The sequence below is a fragment of the Cygnus olor genome, chromosome 7 (genome assembly GCF_009769625.2).
Source record: "Cygnus olor isolate bCygOlo1 chromosome 7, bCygOlo1.pri.v2, whole genome shotgun sequence".
NCBI classification, from domain to species: Eukaryota; Metazoa; Chordata; class Aves; order Anseriformes; family Anatidae; genus Cygnus; species Cygnus olor.
The window spans coordinates 18,274,790-18,284,660 of NC_049175.1; positions in this window are offsets into that span (position 1 = coordinate 18,274,790).

Consider the following 9,871-nt stretch of genomic DNA (forward strand, 5'->3'; position numbering starts at 1 on the left):
CAAGGAGAGAACTGGAAATGCTACTGGTTGATGAAAAGGAGGCTTCTGGGGATTCCAGGTTTGTGATTTTGCAGATACCCAGACCCACTGGGGCCTTTTCCTTTCCCACCAGTTCCGTTCTTCAGAAGCAGAGCATGGCTAAGGGGAACGTAACAGGGAGAACAGACTTTGCAATCCTCTAAAATCAGCAGCACTGTGCCTGCCTGCTCCCAGCCGGCAGAGCTAAGTTATCTGAACAAACCACCGAAATCATCCTTGCCAGATGATCCCGGGAGGTGACCATCACATCCTTTTCTTGCCTCACGATCCCGATGGCGAGGTTGGGGCACGGACACCTTGTGGGGGCAGATTGCCCTCCCGTGCCGTGCCGTGCCGAGCCGAGCCGAGCCGTGCCCGCCAGGCTCCCCCTGGCGGAGAGCTGCTGCCTGGAGGGGAGGGCGAGGGCAGGGAGGTGAGGCTGGGGGTCCAGCTAGGGGTGGAAGCCCCTCACCCCCTGCCCAGTGCATGTGCAGCTCTGCCACACCGAGCTGGAAAGCGGCCACGCGAGGCTCGAAGATGTGACCTGCTGGGCTGGAGCAGCCCCGCTGCCTCCCTGGAGGGGGGTCTGGGGGCAGGAGGGTCTGGGGGCAGGGAACTCTCATCTATCGACAGGTTAATCTCTGCTGCAGGTTCTGCCTCAGGTCTGCTGCTCAAGGCTTGAGACAAAAGGGGTGATCGACAGGCAGACCAGGTGGGAACACAGACATTTCTAGCACACATACTGCGTAAACCGGGCTTTTCCTGCACCAGTTTGTAGGTCTTCCTCCCTTCGAGGGAGAACTGCTCAGCTGAGCCTTCAGTAGAACCATGTCAGTGGCGGAGTTCACCAACGCTTCAGGAAAGGTTCAGCTTTAGTCATTGTCCCCAGGAAACTGATTCAAATCTTCTGCATCTGGTGACTGCTGCCTAAGGTCATGGTCTTCTATAAACGCGTTGATGCAATGCCAGAGCCGGGGCACTGGGCAGTGAGGAGCAGCAGATGCACCATGGGCAGCACAGACCCTGAACTTCAGCACAGACTTTCTTCAAAACTGCACGGTGCTAACGTGAGGCTGCTTGCACCTTCCTGAGAAGTCCTCCCCATTGAGGCCCAGTCAAGGCATTGTACCAGGGAAAAGTTCTTGCAGAGTACTTTTTATCAGCAGGTCTCAAAGTGGGTTATCAAGGCTGGGGAAAGAGAAGCACCGACCATCAGCGGTGCCACCAGTCACAGTCTGTGAGCAGTGCCCTTATGAGAAAGTGGTTCCATCTCTCTAATGGGATGCACTAACCAACCTGATTTTCCTACCATAGTGCCACTGGCAGGATGCAGAAAAACATTTCGTCAAAACATTCTCCTTCCCCCTCAAAAAATAAAATAAAATAATGTATTGCTTTTCCACACAGCAGTAAGTTTTGCAAGAAGATTTTGTCTGGTGTTGACATCTTGGAAATTTTGCTGAATCTCCTCAGTTACCCCCTCCAAAAGTGTTGAAAAAGCCACACACAGCAAAACTTGCTGCAAGGGCTTTGCAAGGTTTGTTTCATGTTGTTTGTTTATCTTCTTTTACAGCATTCCCTGCCCCCCACCCCCTTTTTTTTTGTCTATTTCATCACTGGAAGTTGAAAAAAAAGGAAGAGAATCAAAGAAAGAGAGAACAAGCTGAAAACTGGGGAAAGAGTTGACTCCTCTCCTCTTCCAAATATCATACCCCTTCTCCTCTGCCAAAAATAAAGGTTTGCAAAAATTATCCCAGGACTATTTTCTGCATCTCTTGCATTGTTTTCCTGAAGAAGTATGAAGCAATTCAAGCTTAGGAGCTTTTTTTCTAGGGATAGGAGAATTATGCCAGGGCCTTTAATCCCAGGAGAAGTGCAGGGGTGGTTTATTGTCATTTCATCGGTTCTGCTTTCTTCCTCCTCTCTCCTCTCATATAGAATCTGCCCTTCAAAAGCATCGAGCCTTCTGTGCAGAACACATGAATACCAACGTGGTTCACCACCGGCTGCCAGCAGTTTCATGAGTTAATTGTTCCCCAGGTATTGACAGGGGTGTGCAGTTATGTGTTGCAGGGAAATGAGGTGACAGCCCCCAGCTACAGAATGAGTTGGGACAAGACCTAGCTCAGAGTTCAGTGTGAACACCTGCGTGAGGATAAGGTGGTGGCAGCTGCAGGTCTGCCAGGATTGTCAGCTCCAGGAACTCAGAACCAGGAATCAGACCCCAGGTCGTTGGGTTGCCATCCTGGTTTAACGTTGTTTTCTCCCCGTGCACTCTCTTTTGGAATCTGGTGTCCCTGGGTTGTATTTACACGTACATACTCTTCCTTGGACAGGAGAGGTGGCAAATGGCCTTCCTCTTTGAAATGGAAAGCTAAGACTGTGTATTCACCTGGCTCCAGAAAGAGGGAATTGAGGAGTCTAATATCATGGCATTCCTCAAAAGTGAGATTTATGTTTATATGAGCTGGCATCACCTCGCTTGCTTGCCTTCTGTCAGGTTTGCCCTCTCCTTAAAACACCATCTGCTGCTCCATAAATTCAGTGGATCCCACAGATCCCTGAAGATTCCCTGCTCCGTCCTCTCCCTTCAGGCATGGCTATGTTCAGGGTCTGTTAGCTGGGCTCTTTAGCTAACAGCTGCTCTTGGGTAGCTCCTTGAAGAGAAGCAGTGGCCAAAGCCCCAGCTGCTTTCCCACTACGGCCTGCAGAAAGGCTGGGGCTGAAAGAAGCTGGTGCTCACTGTGCCACCCTGCTGTGGCTCAGTGGGGGATGTGAGGTTAGAGGGAGGAGATGACGTCCCAAAAATCACTGCTGTCTGATTGCCAGGGTCAGAAGGGAAAGCAGATGTAATTCAGGTGATGGACCATGCCTCCAGGCTGTGACCAGGATGGCTGAATTCCCTGCCACTGGTGCAGAAATCTTATCAGCACTGAGAATTAGGCTGATAACAGGATGATGACTGCGATAGGGTGCTTATCTCTGCACTTTGTCCCATCCCTTGCCACCCGACTCGGTGCCAGCCCCCCCGCCCATCCTCCTCCCCTCCTGTTACCCCAAACAGGCTTTGCTCCCAGCCCTCGGGCTGCCAGCAGCAAGAACCCAGCCGGTATTGTCTAAACAGGGCCATACAATGGGCAGCATTGTTGACACTGGATTTTTGCCCTCATTAAAGATGACCTCACAGCCCACCCCTTGGCCACTTCAGCCAGCCCCTCGGGACTGTAAGGCTGTCTTTTGAACTCGGGTAAATAAATTGGGAGGGGAGGGGGAGAAAGGGATGGGGAGCAGAGGAACACAGCAGCCTTTGTGCTGCCACCCTCTCCTCAGCACTGGTGCTCTCTGGTGTCTTTCTACCCACACCAGACATGGCAGGCCAGGTGCCAAGGAGCCAGCATGCTGAGCGCCCTTATCCACCCTCCCCGGCCTGCGTTCACTGGGCAGTGACACCCTCTGTGATCCTGCAGCCTCCTTTCTGGACATCTCTCCTTGCCGTGGTCATTTCAGCCGTCCTTTCTCCTCCAGCCTTTCTGTGCCTCCCTGCCCACACCTCCTGTCCCTTCTCTTTAGGGTGAGACCATCCTCTCAACCATCTCCTGCTGCCAGCACTGTGAAAGTGCCAAGAAAGGACCGGGAGAATGCCACCTACTAGTGGCAGGTCTTCTGACCCAGCTTAGGTGGCATGGGCCACATTGTCTCCATGGTCCTTCTGGAGACAGACTCCTGGCAGGGGAAACAGGCATACCCTCGTAAGGTGAAGCTGGTGGGCTGCCCTGAGAGCATATACATGCTGCCAGGACGAGAAGCAGGAAGGACAGGGGGTGAACCTGCTGGATCCTCATCCCATTCTTCCCCACTCTACACTTGGAAGTAGCACTCAAAAAAAACCACCCAAACCTCAAAGATGGGGTGTGCCTCTTCCTGTCTGCCATCCCCAGCTGTCTACATCTATACTTCAGTTTCCTTTAAAGTGAATGTTTTGTTTCCTCTTGGGCAATGGGACTAGAGCAGAGACCTGCCTTTATATTCCTCCAGTGGACAGCCCTCATGTCCTTCCTCTGTCTCTTCATTTATCTATGCTATGTCTTGGGAGCAGATATAGGAGAAAGCTACTGGCTCAACACAAACTCTCCGGAATGCTGCAGTTTCCCAATATGCGGTTTTATTACCTAGAGCTGCCTTTCCTGGAATATTTACACACATACAGCATTGTGGCTAGAGGAGGAATAATCTTGGTTTATCCCAGAAGATATTCAGACCATGAGTTTAATGCTCTTCCTTTCCCCACCCAGAGGATGAGGGCCAAAATGGCCTTTAGACCATTATAACATTATTTTGTTGTGAAATGTTCCAGCAAGTGTCAGCATTTGGCCACCAACTTTGCATTAACCCAACACTAACAAAGCCATGGTGGGACCCCACAGGTATTCTGAGGATTAGAGAAGTGTCTTGATTTATGCTTCATTATCTCTGTCCACACCAACTCTTTGGTAAAGCAGTCTAAATAAAAGGCATCACTCCTCATGGCCTAACAGATGAGCACTGTTGTTTCAAGGTACAAAGTCCTAACCTGCTTCCAACTCGTCAGCAGTAACCAGGCTGCAACCCCATGACTAGGGTGCAGCTGGCCTTCTCCACAGACCTCAGCTACTCCCAAAACCAAAGCTTAATATTATAAGCAAGGAGAGCACAGCTGAGTCCTGCCAGAGCAACCCCGAAGTTGTACTCAGCCAGCATAGGCAAGTGGCTTCTCTCATCTTTTGTTTTGCTTTTTTTTTTACTGCCTATAAAATGGGGGTGGTACTCACATGCTTTGTCACATTCACAACTGAAAATCCCTGACAGTTCCCACCTGAGCAGAGTGTCTCCCCACCGTGACTTGTGACAGGCCGCAGCAGTGTGCATGACTGCCCACGGAAAGGACATTCGGAGTCCTGAAAGAGAGAGGTGCTACAAGCTGCTACGTTTCTGTCCGGGAACATTTTTAGGTTTGCTTGCTGGGAATGAAGCCCTTACCTGCCTGCCTGGTTTTGCTGCCTTTCCAGGTCTTTGAAGAACCTGTCTACCCTGTCTCCTTTAAAGAATGGAGCTGGAAAACACACTCTTCCCTTTCCAAATTCATTTCCTCGCTTAAAGGAAAAGGCTGCAGACATGTGGGATCATGTCAGTTTTGGAGGGTAAAATGCCCCAAATTAACTAGTTGATTGTGTTCTGAGTGCTAATAGGGGGAGAGATCTGTTGCAAGTGTAAAAGAAATCCTCAACAAGTAGCACTTAAGTGACTCTGCAGCCCATTATCTACTCTCAGTTATTTCTGATCACCTTTTTAAAGCCTCCTGGTTTTGTCTCTTTGTCTCTTGTGACAGCATCAAGATAGAAGTCCCATTCAAAAAGTCAGATTTGCAAATACCTCTCACAAAGTCTGGACCTTATAGCACTGGAGAGCTGTGGCAGATGACGGACCACCACATGCATTCACACATTCGCACAGTGTGCATTTGGCACCTTCTGGAAGGTATGCTTTTTGCTTCCTTCATGCTTTGCTTGGGTCATATTTCCACAGGATTCAGGTATAAACTTCAAGAACCCATATGGGCACAGAAATTACTTTAACTTTCTCTAGCTGATAAGGACAGGCCTTTTTATCCATGAGTCTTTGGCAAAAGAAAGTAAGGTAAAGGCAGAGTAGCAGAGTTGCTATCTTCACTATGACTTTTGATGTAGAGTTACACAACACTGTCACAGCTGTTCTTTCCCTCCTAGCTTTACCTAAATGAGGATGGTTTGCAGAGGTTTTGAGAAAATGTGCTAGGAGCCCACACTTACAGGTTGCTGGAACAGCACTGGGGTCCATACCTGCAGTAGGGCCGCTCAGTTTCCCTACTGATGTATGTGATGGAAGATAGATCGAGCTTCCTACTTCTGTGGACTGTACTTAGCTAGGAAGAGTACAAAACATGTTGGAGGTCACTCTGCTTAGATTTCCAATGAGATCTTGGCAAATGTGATACGTGAACTGAAATAAATAGGATGCAACTCACTAAACAAGTACAAAGTTCTAGCTTAAGGGGGAAGAGAGTCAAGTGCCCAAACCTACACTTAGAGGGCAATTTGGTGAGATAGCAGTTCTAGAGTTAAGGGTCTGGGGCAACAGTGAAGCATGTGTTCAAAACCTCGTGCAACTGGGAGCAGAGCAAACTGTAGATGTAGAAACAGTGGCATAGGAAAGGCAAATGGAGTAACCATCTGGTTCTGCTTGGCACTGGGAACACCTTAGCTCTGAGGTTTTGCTCTGCTTATCCATTGTGTCATTCTGCTTTTTCTTTTTAGTCTGCTGGCTCTGTACTGTGTCTTGGGAATAACAATTCTGTAAAAGGAATTACATATAAAGATTAACCTTCCTGAACACACACACACAAAACAAACAAACAAGCAAACAAACAAACAAACAACAACAAAAAAAAAAACACACAGAGACAGAACTCAGGCAAACTTACCCTGTCCTGCCCCAGCCAATCTTCATTTGCACATGAGACTTTGACATGAGCAGCTCTGGGAGATGCCTGTCAGGATGGCACCACTCAAACCACTAGCAAGGGACTGCAATGTCCCCCCTAGTGAGGAAGTCCCCATCTGATCACAACTTCTGAAATATTCTGAGACCACTCCAAAGGGACCCCGGGACACCAGCTAACAGGTCTGAGTGCTGGGGTAGGATGAGTCTAGAAAGTGCTGGAACACAGATAACAGCTAGTTGGTGTGCCAACATGCAGTGTTGCCAGTGGTAGGACCTGGACTCCTCTTTCACCACCTCTTTCTCAATCGGTCAGGAGCCAGCTCAACCAGGTGATTGGCTTATCCCTGAATATTAAGTACATGTAGCATCTAAGCCTAACAATGACGCCAGCCTCTGGCTTATTTTAAAAGGCACTTGAGCCCTTCTATTTTTCTACCTATAAAATGGGATATTTATGGATTGTATGGAATTACATGATTGGGAATGAATAAACAGAGTACTGTGCAACACAGGACTGTGAAGGTCGAGTTTATGTTCTGTGGAAAAATGATCTTACTCTAAAAAATATTTTGGTTAGAGAAATGGGATGGACAGAGGTAGAAAGGTGGTGAATCATTTGCAGCTTTTGAGGAATCCACTCCTCTGCTCTCTCGCCATGACGTGGCCAGCACCATCAGCCTGAGAATCATGGGACTGAGCTCCTCAGGACATGCCGGGATAGAACTAGGGCAGCTCTTTGGTGCCCAGGATCCCTGCCTCTGTTTCCAAAGGTGTCCAGATTCCTCATTCTGTATTTCCATACTGGGGCTTGTTGCTGGATCTCAGGATGTCCCTGTCGCTTAGGTGCAGGGACCCACCTCTTCCCCGGTGCTGCTGGATCTATCATAGCCATTCTTGCACCCTTGGGGACTGTCTGTTACTCCTCTTCAGCATGTGGGTGCTAACATGAGTTTCAGCAGCGGGAGGAAAAAGCAGCACCAAAATGTCAGCAGGTGACACCTGGAGGAAGAAGAGAGAGACAATCCTGAAGCAGGTGTCAGAGACGCGTGAGATTTTGCTCTGGAGGTCCCTGATCTCATCGTATCTTATCTCTAAAGCTTGCTCTGGGCATGACAGGAACAGGCAGGGGTGGGTTGCCCTAGCCAGGTGAGAGTTACGTGATAGCTGACCAGTGCTGTGGATGTTAGTTTGAACTCTTAATCCAATTTTTCCCCCCAGTCCCATCCCTTGTGCTGCAGCATGTGAACGATGTGCAGGGAGCAGTAGCCTGCCAGAGAAAGCTTTCCCAGGTGGAACAAATTGCATTTGCTTCACCCCAAACACCTGCGCTGATCCTCAGAGACTATTGATAGCCAAGTACTGTGCCTGGCTCTTGCACAGGATTTGCTGCCTTTCACATTGTTGGCAGATGTCTTTGTAGTTCTGTCCTAGCAGTGATAGGATGGGTTTTGCTGGCACTGTGTTGACTCTGCCCGTGTTGCCTTTATTAACCAAGGTGATAGAGTGGGTAATAATTGAATGAGTTTGGCAGAGGACAATGCCAAGCTGATTTGGAAAGTGAGTGCTGGTGGGATTGTGATTCCCAGGGCTTGTGGCTGCTGTGAGATGTGGTCCCAGGCAACAGGAGCCAATTGAGAAGAGGGCCATGAAGGCAGGAGCAACCAGCTGCACAAATGGGACAAGTCTGCAAGTGCACAGGCATCTGTTCTGTGCTGCCTGGCCCAGGAGGCCTTGTGGAGCCACAGCTGAGCACAAGTCAGCAGTATACCAGAGGGTTGCTAAATAAGCTCATAGAGCTTGGGCTGTGGCACTAGGACCATCAAAGGTCACCATGTGGAGTCATTCTGCTATTGTGAAGGTACCAGCTGAAGAAATGTGTCAAACAGTGGGCACCATGCCCTCAGAGAGAGAGTGAGTTTTGGGGACAATCCAGGAGGGAGGGAGGAAAATAGGAGGGGATGCAAGGTGTGTGGTTAGCCTGAAAGGGTCAGCAGGTGGTGGCCAAGGCAGAAATGAAGGGAGGCAAGGACAAGGCAGAAGGAGACAATAATCTGCCCCTTTTCTTCACTGAACAAGAGGGAATGGGGCTATGTTGCAGCAGAACAGAATTAGATCAGGCCTAACTTGGGCTCACAAACCACGCTCATCCTGCTGGGATGGCGGTGCAGCCTGTGCCTCCCTCCTGCTGTCCGCTGGCCTGTCATGGGCCTGTGGCTGGGGAAACCAGGGGAAGAGGTGGTTTGCTGTCACTCAGAAGTGCCACCTCAGCCCCAAACCTGCCTGGGACCAAGGGCACCCCGAGGACAAGGCAGCAGCCCAAGGGCCACGTTACTGGACGGCCTCTCGGACAGCAGAAGTTTGTCTTAATGTGCATTTTGGGCAGCATGGGCTCTGCCACGTGTGCACCACAGCTCCAGGCCATGCCACCTCTTGCAGCAGGTCCATGTGAAGGGCCAGTCACGGTAGGAAAACATCCGCTGGGCCTGCGTGAGGAGCACACTGCGAGGGCTTGGCCCACACCTCACAAGCTGATTGTACGTGCTGGGGCAGTCTCAGGTGTGGAGCAGGCGGCTGGGGGCCCTCAGGAGCGGGGGCCGCGGCAGCCCCGCGGTGGGCGGCGGCGGGAGGACGGAGCGCGGCTGCCCCCCGCTGGCCGAGCCCCGGCGGTGCCGCCGCAGCGGCCGCTCCGCTCCGCAAAGCCCCACCGTTCAGATGTGATGATGCTCACAGAGAACTTTAAGCTTTGGGGGGTGGAAGGGAAGAAACTGAGAAGCATATTTAGTCCGTTGGCTTCTGTAGGGTTGCCAAATCCCAGCAAAAAAATGGAAGTATAAGACTGCAGCTCTCAGTGTCCCACAGGGATTTCAGTTGCTGAATTGCACCCCGCTCAGGGAGCAAGTGTTTCAGGTAATCTGGACCCAGATTGCTGAGGGATTTGAACATCATCCTTGGAGAACACATCCTGAAAGGCAGAAAAGGCCTGATGTTCCCAGTGAGCTTTCTCAAACAGGGCAGCCCTGTGAATGTGTAAGATGGTCTCCTGGCTCAGCACGTGCCAGTTTGTAGGCAAGAGTCGCATGCAGTAAAATTTTTTAGGAGCTGCCCAGCAAAACTAGGTTGTCACACTAGTGAGTATGAGAGCTTTACTAAACTCTCAAACATGTAATCAGTGAGTACAATAAAAACCAATGCAGTGCAAATAATAGCAAATGAAACCACACACTGTTTTAATGTAAGTTTTACTGTAAATAAACTGAAGAGAGTAGAGGCCTTACCTATACCTCAGACTAAATGCTTAAGTACTGGTGCATCTGAAGGTAGAAACACCAGCAGAAAT